This window comes from Carlito syrichta, unplaced genomic scaffold, assembly GCF_000164805.1.
Source record: "Carlito syrichta isolate Samal-C Ts95f unplaced genomic scaffold, Tarsius_syrichta-2.0.1 Scaffold311628, whole genome shotgun sequence".
Taxonomy (NCBI): Eukaryota; Metazoa; Chordata; class Mammalia; order Primates; family Tarsiidae; genus Carlito; species Carlito syrichta.
In genome coordinates this window covers 608,269-619,805 of record NW_007255724.1, presented here as the reverse complement: position 1 = coordinate 619,805, position 11,537 = coordinate 608,269, and positions in this window count along the sequence as shown.

The window sequence follows — 11,537 nt, the reverse complement described above, 5'->3', positions numbered from 1 at the left end:
ATTTATCATAAGTGGGACACTGCCGGGGGAGGGAGGGAGGAGGGACATAAAACATCAATATAAGGGTATCTGATCCCAAACCAGGAGAAGAGGTGACCAAAGGAAGGTCCAAACTTCACCTGTACAATGACCACCTATGTACCTAATCCTGAATTGTACCCCACATCTTTAAAATAAAATTTAAAAAAGGAAAAAGAATTATGAGATAGTGCTTAGTGCCACTGAGAGAGTAGTTTGGGACACGGCAACATGAGATTTCTACTCAACTGCCTGATGAGGGCATCTCCCTAACCTAGGGTCTCAGTTCACAGCCATTGTATTTACAGACACAAGGATCTGGAGCTGTCCAGAATTAGATGGAATAGACCTTTTTCTCAAATTCACCCTGAAACAAAAACAACAGCAAAAACCAAGCATATCCCCTAACTGTGGTACTGCTAGGGTCTTTGTGGATGTCCCTACTTTTCAGCACAACCACACCTGAGACACCTGAAGCTCTGCAGTCACTCAGGATACCGGATGGCAACTGTCAATAGTACTTTCTAACTCTGAGTCTCTCTACTGCCATAGACAATGGAGTCTACAGTGAGAATTATGCAAAATTACACCACCCCATCTTCCACTGATGCATATTTTTAAAATGTTTTTTCTTTGTATCTTCTAAAATCATCCTTAATAAATGTTGGGCGTAGTCATCCTTTGTGACCATCTTTGACATAGTAGATATTCTCAGAAAAGAAAGTCTGCTAAGAAACAAAGCTTTAGTGAGGCACAAAAAGGATGTCTCCATTTTTTTACATTGTTTTTTGTTTGTTTTTTGCCCACCCTCCTTGGGCCTGGGTGTTGGGGAACAAGGCATCTAATCATCTGCTTCTAATTACTGGGAATTAACATGAGACTCTCTTTACAGCACCCAGAACTTGTGCTGTAGTCTTCTTATAGCCAAACAATACTTTTGGGATGAGAAAACTAGACTTGTGAGTCAGCTGTCCAGGATCTGGACACTGTGTTCCGTGTTGTTGTTGTTGTTTCCTTCCTGCCCTGCCCCCCGCATTAACCTAATAATCTTGGATGTACTAAGAAAGTCACTGCAAAAGGGGCTGATAAGGGTCTCAGAATCTAGTGGATTCTTCCTGAGATGGCTGTGTATCTGAAATATTAACTGGAGAAATAAAAAATCCAAATATTTAAAATTAGTGCCGCCATGGAAGAGTTTTGAAGCTTAGAGCAGGGTTTCTTGATGTCTTGGGTTTCTTGATGTCATTCAGGGTTTCTTGATGTCTTGGTTGCCTGCTGCAGAACCTGACCTACGGTTTGGATTCAGTGTCTGGACCCAAGCCTCAGCAGTTACTCTGTAACTTCCGGTCATCATTCTACTCTTACTTTCTTTTAGCCCTCACTGTTTCTACCTCCTCTCCTGTTCTTTCTCACTTTCTCACACTGAATTTAAGATTCTGTGTTTTCCCTAAGTGAATATAACCAATTTTTAGATCTAGAGTTCTTTGAAGACCACATAAAACACCTTATGAAAACTCCTGATAGTTACTACTTATCTGAGATAAACTTTCAGGAGGAGGGAGCCTAGTGATAAATAGGAATTGATATTTATCCACTGTGGATGTGTCACAGGCATGGAGGTGTGAAATAAAGGGAAAGGTGGCTTCTCATCTTAATTCAGACCTACCCCCAACATCATAGTCAGGAGCTTAAGGTTCCAGCTTAGCTTCTGCCACTTTCTTGCCATATGACTTTGAATCAGTCATTTCCCTTATGCTGAATTTCAAATTTGAGTCAATGTGAATCTTTCGGACTAGATATAAATTAAGGTCACTGAGAATCTAGAAAGCTCAACTCAGGAATTGGAGGCAGGGTTGACCTCGGTCAATACCCTTTAAGTAGTGAAACTGGGTGGACTTCCTGTTTCAGCTCCAACTATAAAGAACTGGAAGTTGTCACTCTTACGGTTACAACAAACAAAATTGAAAAAACTGAACATCAATAACTTCATATTGTCCCATCAGAGAAGTGACTTTGCAAGGCAAATCTAGAGAGATGGGTGAAGGGAAGCAGCCACAGCCTAGATCTGCTCACTTGGAGCAAAAGCTACCAGAGTCATACACTGGTAGGAACAATTATATGGTAATGTGAACAAACTGCTGGAAGGTGAGTATAGCTTAGTGAATAAATCCTGAATGTGGCAGTCCTCCCAGCACCAGGAATTCCATTAGATTTTTTAAATGAGGATTAGAGATAATCCTCTCATGGATTACAATGAGTAATCACTGTGAAATATGTATACTCACAGCCTCCTCAATACCAAAGGCTTACTCACCAGGGAGAATGCCTTTACCTGAGTTCTGTTCCAGAGTCATGAGGGAAGAGCATTCCTCTGATGCCAGCCCCGAATGTTTGTCCCTCTTCACCTACTTTGGGGGAAGAGGGTAGAACTATATAAGGACTAACACATAGGAAGGTCACAGGCTAGAGGTATTGGCCCACTGAAAACCTGATATTTTATTAGAAATTATGGAACGTTCCATTCCAGGTAGTAACAATGGATTACAGCTGAAAGAGAAGCAAGACACACAGACCGTCTCTGAGAAGAACCGCAGAGCAAAGCTCAAAATTAAGAGGCGCTAGAGGAGGGCACTAGAGGAAGTGGAAGACTGTGCCACCTGTAGCAGTTACAATGAACATTAAATAATGCCCAGCTCCTTGCCAGGTTAACATAAATACTCACAAAAGGGAACTATTTAGTTCAGATCCTATTACCCAAAACAGCATGTCCATCTTTTAGCAAAAAAGGCATATAGAAGGCAAAACAAACAAAATACATACACACACACACACACACACACACACACACACACACACACACACACACACACAGCAAAGTCTGAGGCAGACAAAGCATCAGAACCAGACTCAGATATGAAGAGATGTTGGAATCATCAAGCATGGATTTAAAGTAACTATGATTCATATATTGAGGGCTCTAAAGGGACAAGTAGATGACATGGAAGAACAGATGGCTAAGTAAGCAGAAAGCTGGAGATCCTAGGAAAAAAATCACTAGGAAACTCCTTAGCCAGGGAAGCTTGCACTCACCACGGGAAGGAAGACTGGGAAATGTCACCACATCTAGAAAGGCTGTGTCACAAGCTACTGCATGTTCTTCAGTCCCACTCAGGTTTTTTGTTTGTTTTTATGATTATTGTAGAGACGAGGTCTCGCCATGCTGCTCAAGCTGGTCTCGAACTCCTGAGCTCTGGCAATCCTCTTGCCTCCGCCGGCCTCCCAAAGTGCTGGGATTACAGGCGTGAGCCACTGCGCCCGGCCCCATTCAGTTTTTTAAAGAGAATCATTTATAAACTACACTCTGTTCTTTGGGCCCATTCACTACCCCTAAAAATCGTTTACTTCCCCTTCTACAATTGCTCACATCGCCTCCTTGCCTGTCCACTAAGAAAAAGGTCTTTACGATTCTACCATTTGGTCCTTCTTTGAGTTTCATGTTTTATATGGCTTCTGTGCATGTTAATAAATTCGCAGGCTTCTTCTCCTGTTAATGTGTCTATTGCCAGTAAATTTCAACTGACTTAAACACCTTCAAAGAGGAAGGAAGCCATTCCATTAGCCCTAAAGATAAAAAGTGTAGCCAGAAACCATCAGCCCGGACTCAGTCATTTCTGGCTTTTTGCCAAGGAGTTTAGCAGCTGGGTTTAACTGGCGCTGAGTTTTTGGATTTTTTCCAAGCTCAAGTTTCTGGGCCCTCCTTGCCACCCTCTGAAAAACCCCAGCGCCCCCACTTCTAGCTCTTAGGATTCCCTTTCCTTGCCTGTAGCTCTTCATGCGCCCAAATGTTAGGTTCCCAAGCTTCTCCAGGGCCCCGCCCAGCTGTGCACAGGAGCCAATAGGTCCAAGGGCTCCAGTGATCCTAGAGCTCTGGCCCGGCTCCTATGGGTCTGCAGGCGCGGAAAGAACCCCCACCGCCGCTCGGCACCGCATCCTGCTCGCCCCTTGCCCGGGCTTGGGCTCCTCCCGCTGTGCCCCTCCCAGGATGCCAGTGGGAGGGCTCAGGAAGGGGCGCGCGGAGCCCTTCGGGTGTGGGCGCCGCCGGCCGCGGGAGGGAGCCCCGGGTCGCGGCGGCGCCCGAATCCCGCTCGCTTCTCGGCCGCACGGGAGTCTCGCCCTTGTTCCCAGGGCTGAGCGTCGCCGCGTCCTGCAGACGGTGCGGGGTATCCGGCCTCTCTCTAACGCTCGGACCACCTCCCTGCGGGGTCTGAGAGGCTGCAAGGAATCCTGGACACCCCGAGGACTTCCGGGCAAATGGAAGATTCTGGTTCCCAGACAGCGGCCCACTGAGCAACCGCGCTTCCGACTTCCTGCGCGGCCACGGCACTCCCTGGCCACACTGAACCCGGGGTTTCGCCCGAGACCCGCGTGGGATGCGGCACACCGAGGACGGCACACCCCCGCCCAAGTCCTAGGAGCCGGGTCGCCGCGCCGCCCGCTCGGCCGCGCCTCCTAGGCCCGGGAGGCTCCGAATTGCCGAGGGGCGTCTGGGAGACGCGGGAGTGCTCGGGGGGCGAGTCTCCTCAGAAGGGACAGCGCCCACTCGGGGACCCGAGCCGGGAAGGTGGGCGGCTCCTCCAGCCTCGGAGCTGCCTTAGCTGGAGCCTTGGGTCCTCTGACCCGCAGGGACGCTGGAACAGGGTCGTCTCCTACCTGGGGCACAAAGGTGGGTCACCGGGCAGCGACCTAGACCCGAGACGCGGCTGGGGCTGAAGTCTCCCCGTCTGCCAGGTCACAGGCTCTGCTCTCCACCCGCCCCGGCAGGGAGCGGGCCTCTGGGCTGTTTTACCGGAGTGGCTTCTGCCAGAGGCCAGGACCAGAATCCTTTATTGATTTCCTATGGATTCAAATATTTTTTTCCTATTTCGACTTACACTTTTACTAGATACCTTTTTTTTTTTTTAAAGGAAAAGTCATATTGCTATTGCTAAAAAACAGTCACATGAAAAATTGGAAGGTAACATTCCATAGAGTGTTCCTTTTCTAAATTAAGTCAGGCTTAAAGACTATCAATGCAAACAATCAAATCAATTTATAAAAATGCATACATGGCCGGGCTCGGTGGCTCAGGCTGTAATCCCGCGCCTTTGGGAGGCTGAGGTGAGTGGATTGCCTGAGCCCGCGGGTTCGAGACCCCCCTGGGCAGCGAGACCTCATCTCTACAATAAATTAATAAAAAAAAAAATCAGCTGGGCGTGGTAGCGCATGCCTGTAATTCCGGCTACTCAGAAGGCTGAGGCGGAAGGATCGCCGGAGCCCAGCAGGTCGAGGCTGCGGTGGCCGGGCGCGGCCACTGCACTCCAGTCTGGGTGACAGAGTGAGACTCCAACTCAAAAAAAAAAAAAAATTGCATACAGTACCATAAGAGAAATTCCTTTAGCCCTTATAGGTCAAAATTGTAGCCAGGGACTATGCAGCCCAGACTCAGACATTTCTGACTTTTCATTAAGGAGTTTGGCAGCTGGGTTTAATTGGTGTAGAGTTTTTTGGATTCTTCCTTGGCTAAAATTCTGGGCTCTTCCCTGCCACTTTCTGAGAAGCCTCATTGTCCCCATTTAGAGGAGACTAGAATGTCTATAGTAAGAGAGTCCAAAATAAGAAATTTGTCTTCACATATTCTTAATGCGATAATATTTGCCTCTTATGTAAAATATATCTTATGTTGAAATATGCTCAAATCCTAAAACAAATAGTACAGGAAATAAGCTGTTTTGAAACCTATTTCTCAGGTAATTAAGAGCAATGTGTTCTCCAGTTACAACTCTTGCTCTGTACAGGGGAGTAATCAGGCCATAAGTTCTATCCAAATAACTGTTTTCCCATCAGTGAGAATTCCTGATATGGCCATCTAATTCTAAATGTTCTGTGGCTTAAATTATTTTTGTTGAGCCCAAATTAGATGTTCTCAAACTTTTCGTTCGCTGAGGAATGAACTAGTTTCCGGTGACTTTGGTCTCCAGAGTGAGGATTCTCAGATCTCTCCTTCTACGGATAGATTTTTAAAATTTTAATTAGAAGATTCTCTGCCCCCCCAAATGAAGATTTTAATTTTTGCTGTGAGCTGACAATGGTGGTTTCATGAAAAAAGGAGAGAGAAATAGGGAATACTGGGCCAGAGCAGGGAGGAGGGTGGAGGACTAGCAGAGACCCCCTGGAGTATGTCAGCTCTCCACTGGCCCCTCCACCTTCTGTGACTTACCTTCCTGGTTCTCCTACCTCATTCTGATGATCATTTTCACTGTTACATCTCCGCTCCTTTATCAGCCATCCTTTGTGCATTGTAGCCCTCTGAGTTTTGCCCGTCTCCAGCAATGACCTCATAGTCCTTATGGCTTCAAAGATAGTTCTCTAACAAATAATTGCCACATGGAATATATCCCCGTGCTCCAAATTGGCATTTTGAAATAGCTTTTGGATAAATCCAGTGAAAAGTTTTATAGACTGCTCAATCTTAATTGATTTATTATGGTTCTCAATATTTTCACTACACTGTTGCCTTCAATTGTCTTCTTAACTGTTGCTTTATTTTTGAATACTATATTGTCAAGCATTTATGTCAAAGAAGAGCAACCCCAGTAATAACAAATGGTCATAATAGCAATGAAAAAATCACTACAGAATCAACATTTTTAATGAGATTACACACACACACACACACACACACACACACACACACACACATATGATCTACAAGCTGGTCTTTATAACTCTTCCTCATCGCAGTAATTGACTTGGGCTGACTTGGCAGGTCAAAGGCTAAGGACCTGGTGTGGATAGCAATTCATGGAATGTCTGGGCCAAGTGTTCAGTTCCATCCCTTGGAATTTGATAGATGTATCAAAATGACATGATAGGTTATAAAGAGGTTCTCTTTCTTCTTGATTATTTCAAGGAGAACAAACATTACAATCCTTTTCCCACACTCGCACTTCCAGCTTTCTTACATTTGTCATGACCTATTTGCTACAGAGGGGTATTGTGAATTATGGAGGTGAAACTATGAGCTTTTTTAACATTGCCCAAAGTTCCCTTGGATACCTTATATACAGCAAACCCTCTGACTGTTTCTCTTCCCTTCCAGGTCTAGCATTTGCTTTAATCCCATTTGGGAAACAAAACAAAACAAAACAAAACCTCAGGAACCAGTACAAAAGTTGGGAGACCATCAAAATCTGAGAAAGCCCTACTCTGTGTGAAATATTGAACAAGACAAATAGAGTATATCTAATTTTCTTCAGGTTATCTCTACTACACATATAATGTCCAATGCAAGAGAAGCCTATTTTTCTTTCCAAATAGATTCATGCTATCTGGAAATATTTTTTCTTATTTTTATTTAACTAAATTCTACTTATCCATTATGCCAAAGTTTGATAATCCATTCTTTCCCAGTTATTTTGATCACTTATTCTGTAGTTTCCTTTGAAATCCCCATCACATAAGAAATTCAGCTCTATTAATGTTATCTGACAATTTGTAAATTACAAAAAGGTAAGGCTGGTTATGGGTAAATTGATAGTAAATATAAACAAAATGAATCTTGACCCCATCTCATGGTGTAAAAAATAAATTTTCACCTTATTGCTGTTATAATTATTAAAAAGAGAACAATAAAATTATCAGAACAGTTAGCATATCTTCTAAGAGAAAGATTTTCTAAGAAAGACACATAAACCCCTAATTAAAAATGAAAATAAAATGAAATGCATTAAAATTAAATCATTCTGTGCAGTAAAAGACATCATTGAAAATGCAGTGTAAGAGTGAAAGAACTCCAAGAGTCAATCAGAAAAAGACAGTCAGTTTTGTAGAAAAATGGGGAGGGACAATTTAAATAGGCACTTTACCAAAACAGGATACCCACACCACTGTGAAAAAACACTCACCTGCACTCGTCACCAGGTAAATGCAAATTAAAATGCAGTGTGAGCTGCAAAGTGACCAAAATAAAAACAGAATGGCACGTGTCAGCAAAAGAATGGAGAAAATAAAACAATTATCTGTTGCTGAGAAATGTGTAAACTGACTTGGGCTCTTTGGCCAACTCTTTGTTAAGCATCCTCATGCATTGTTACATAAGCAGCTAGTTTACTCCTGGTTACACACTCCACAGTCATGTGTACATAGGATCAGCAAAGGAGTTGCCCACATCTTCATGGCAGCAGCATTCATGCTTACTCGAATGAGAAATATACATATTCATCAAGAATAGATTGACTATATGGTGGGACACACATATGAAATATTATGACACAAAATAAAAACTTTCTACATGCAACAAAGTAGATAAAGCTCACCAAGATAATTTTAAACAAAAGAAGTCATGTAGAAAAAAGTGTATACTATGTGATTTTATTTCTATATATTTTGAGGGCTAGAAATTAGTATCAGGATATAATATTAATCACTAGGATATGATTATTTTTATTGGGGAGGATGGTGATAGGACAGGGTAGTCAGTACCAGAAACTAGATATGAGAGTATTTTTACTTTGTGTTATTGTATAGAACACTCTCTTGACAATTTCTTTTTTTCTTTTCTTAGAGACAGAGTCTTGCTCTGTCACCCAGGCTGGAGTGTAGTGGCATGATCATAGCTTACTTCAGCCTTAAACTGGGCTCAAGCAATTCTCCCGCCTTGGCCTTCCAAGTAGCTGGGACTACAAGCGTGCACCACCACACCTGGCTAATTTATGTGTGTTGTTGCTTTTTAGAGACAGGGTCTTGCTGTGTTGTCCAAGCTGGTTTTGAACCCCTGATTCAAAATGATCGATCCTCCCACCTCATTCACTCAAAGTGCTAGGATTATGCATGTGACCCACTGCAACTGGCCTCTCTTGACAATTTTTTCATTATTTTTTCATTCTGTTTAAAGAACTTTTGACAGAAAAGGTATGTTCTTAGGCAAATAATGTGAAAGTATATATTTTACTGTTTCTAAATATTTTTTCATTTTGTCCTATGGATTTCAGAAACCTCTGAGGGCAGTATTTTCCCCACATCAACCATAAAAAGAAAAAAAAATACATTCAGTGAACAGCCTTTCTAAGATGTGGAAAGTCACCCTAGCATTCTCTTTTTAATTATTTTGTCACTCCTGGTTACACATTGTGAAACAACGTTTGTCTTTCTTTGTAACGTTTTCAAGCCAATTTCATAAATGTGCTTCTTGTCAAGAGTTAATTATTTCATTGGCTGTGTTACCTAAAATATCAACTATAGTTTGTCATTTGCTCTTCAATATGACTCTATACATTTATCAAAGATCATCAAGTTGTACACTTAAAATAGGTAAATATTAACATATATAAATTATATATCAAAGCTTAACACCCAAGGCTAACACCTGCTATAACTGAAAGTGTAGGAAAAATAGGAAAAAAGAAAAATACAGAGGAGAATAAAATACTGTAGTCACAGATAAAGAAAATGGATAAAACAGCAGCTATGTTCAGGTTTGGGGGCTTGTTACTGATTCTGAGCTGTCTGCAATTTTCAAATTGATTTCTTAAAAAAGCAGATGCCAGTCAAAAAGTATTTTCATAGAATTTAAGAGCAATTTTGCAAATTTTCCAGGGGATGTATAGGAGAAACCCTGCCCATTATTATCTGCTACAGAGTCTGTGCAGACTTGTGAGAAAGAAAGTTGTGGATTTTTTTGTTGTTGACTCTAGTTTTCTTTGTTCTCATATCTTCTCATAATCTTTTATTCTCTCGTCTTTCTCTGTCTGAAACAGTCTTTCTAAGAGCTTCAGTACTTTGCTAAAGGAGACGAAAATTCACTGTGTTAAAGTAGCATTTTCTGATTCTGGACACTGAAACCTAAATCTATATCCAGATAAGACTGAAGGTATGTTCTGAAATGTGTTAGTCCATCTCAAGGGTGCAATAATCAGACCAGGACAACTTACATATATATATATATATATATATAATGCATTTGTAATATAAAACCTCAAAAGTAACTGCAGGGATCTCTTGGAGACTAGCGTTTTTCCTGGGATGTCGAATTTACAGTTTTCACAGTAGAAATATCCCCTCCCTAGTGCTTATGGTCAGGTACTGTCATTCGTTGTACAACACTGCTGCAGGGTGATGCCCCACCTGCTGAAATGGCATCTCTCACCCCTAGCACCAAGGGTGCTCACCAGCAGCTAGATTTCACCATCTCCTATCTAGAAATCTCACCTTTTTCTTGAGGTACAGAAGCCTGTGTTCTAGCTCCTCTCAATTCCCTTCACTTCTTTTCAAGACCTTCCTGCCTTTAGATGCCCCAAAGTTCCTATTATTATTATTATTGGTGTCTTACCATCTTTGGGATCAAACAGGGAGAAAACACTGTCTCTTCTGGAAGGGAGATGGATGAGATGCAGGGAGACAAGGATTGCATCCCCTCTTCATTGTAAGTACCCTTACTCTAGTTATGTTTGGCTTAAGGGGGTGAATCCTTCTTAAATAAATTCATGCCCTCCAAAGGTGTGAGTGTGCTAAAATCAGCTCCCATATTTTAGGGAAGTCTGGCTCTTAGCCTAACTGGTCCCATCTTTACATCACTGAGTCCTTGGGATCGATGAACCTCTCAATATATACATTTGAAAACACTACAGATTATATAATTTCTTCTCATTTCATTCTACATTTATCCTATGACTATGCTCCAAGGTATCTCTCTCTCTCTCTCTCTCTCTCTCTCTCACTCTCACTCTTACTCTCACCCTCTCTTTTAGGAGACATTGTATCACATTTTATTGTACAACTCTGCATTCTCTATTATCTGGATTATTCTTTAAAGTGTAAATTAGTTTTTTCTATCCACTGCATAAGTAATTTATAGCACCTTATACTTAGTAATTTAATATATGTTGTTTAGTTTTACTTTTTGTTCCTATAACAGAATGCTTGAACTTGGGTAAATTATCAAGTGGTTGATTTTGCTCGCATTTCTGGTGGCTGAAAAGTCTGATGTTGGGCAGCTGCTTCTAGTGAAGGTCTCAGGCAAACAGTAAAATTAGTTCTCAGGAATTAATCCATTCCTGCTAAGGCTAGAGCACACTCACACCTCTGGAGGGCATGAATTTATTTGTGAAGGATTCACCTCCTTAAGCCAAACACATCCCAAAGCTCCATCACCAACATTAGGGCTCAATTTAATTTAATTTTTTTTTTTTTGTAGAGACAGGGTCTCACTTTATTGCCCAGGCTGGATTCTGACTCTTGTCCTCAAGCTATCCTCCTACCTCAGCCGCCCAAAGTGCTGACTGGGGCTTACATTTTAATGTGAGGTCTGATGAAGACAAACCAAACCTTAGCAAATGCCACTTTAAATCATGGTAGTTTCCATTACTTTGTCTTGTTTTCTCCTTCTCTGTCACTTTGCAGAGGATCTTCATCTTTTTTTTTTTTTTTTTTTTTTTTTTTTGAGTTGGAGTCTCACTCTGTCACCCCCGACTGGAGTGCAGTGG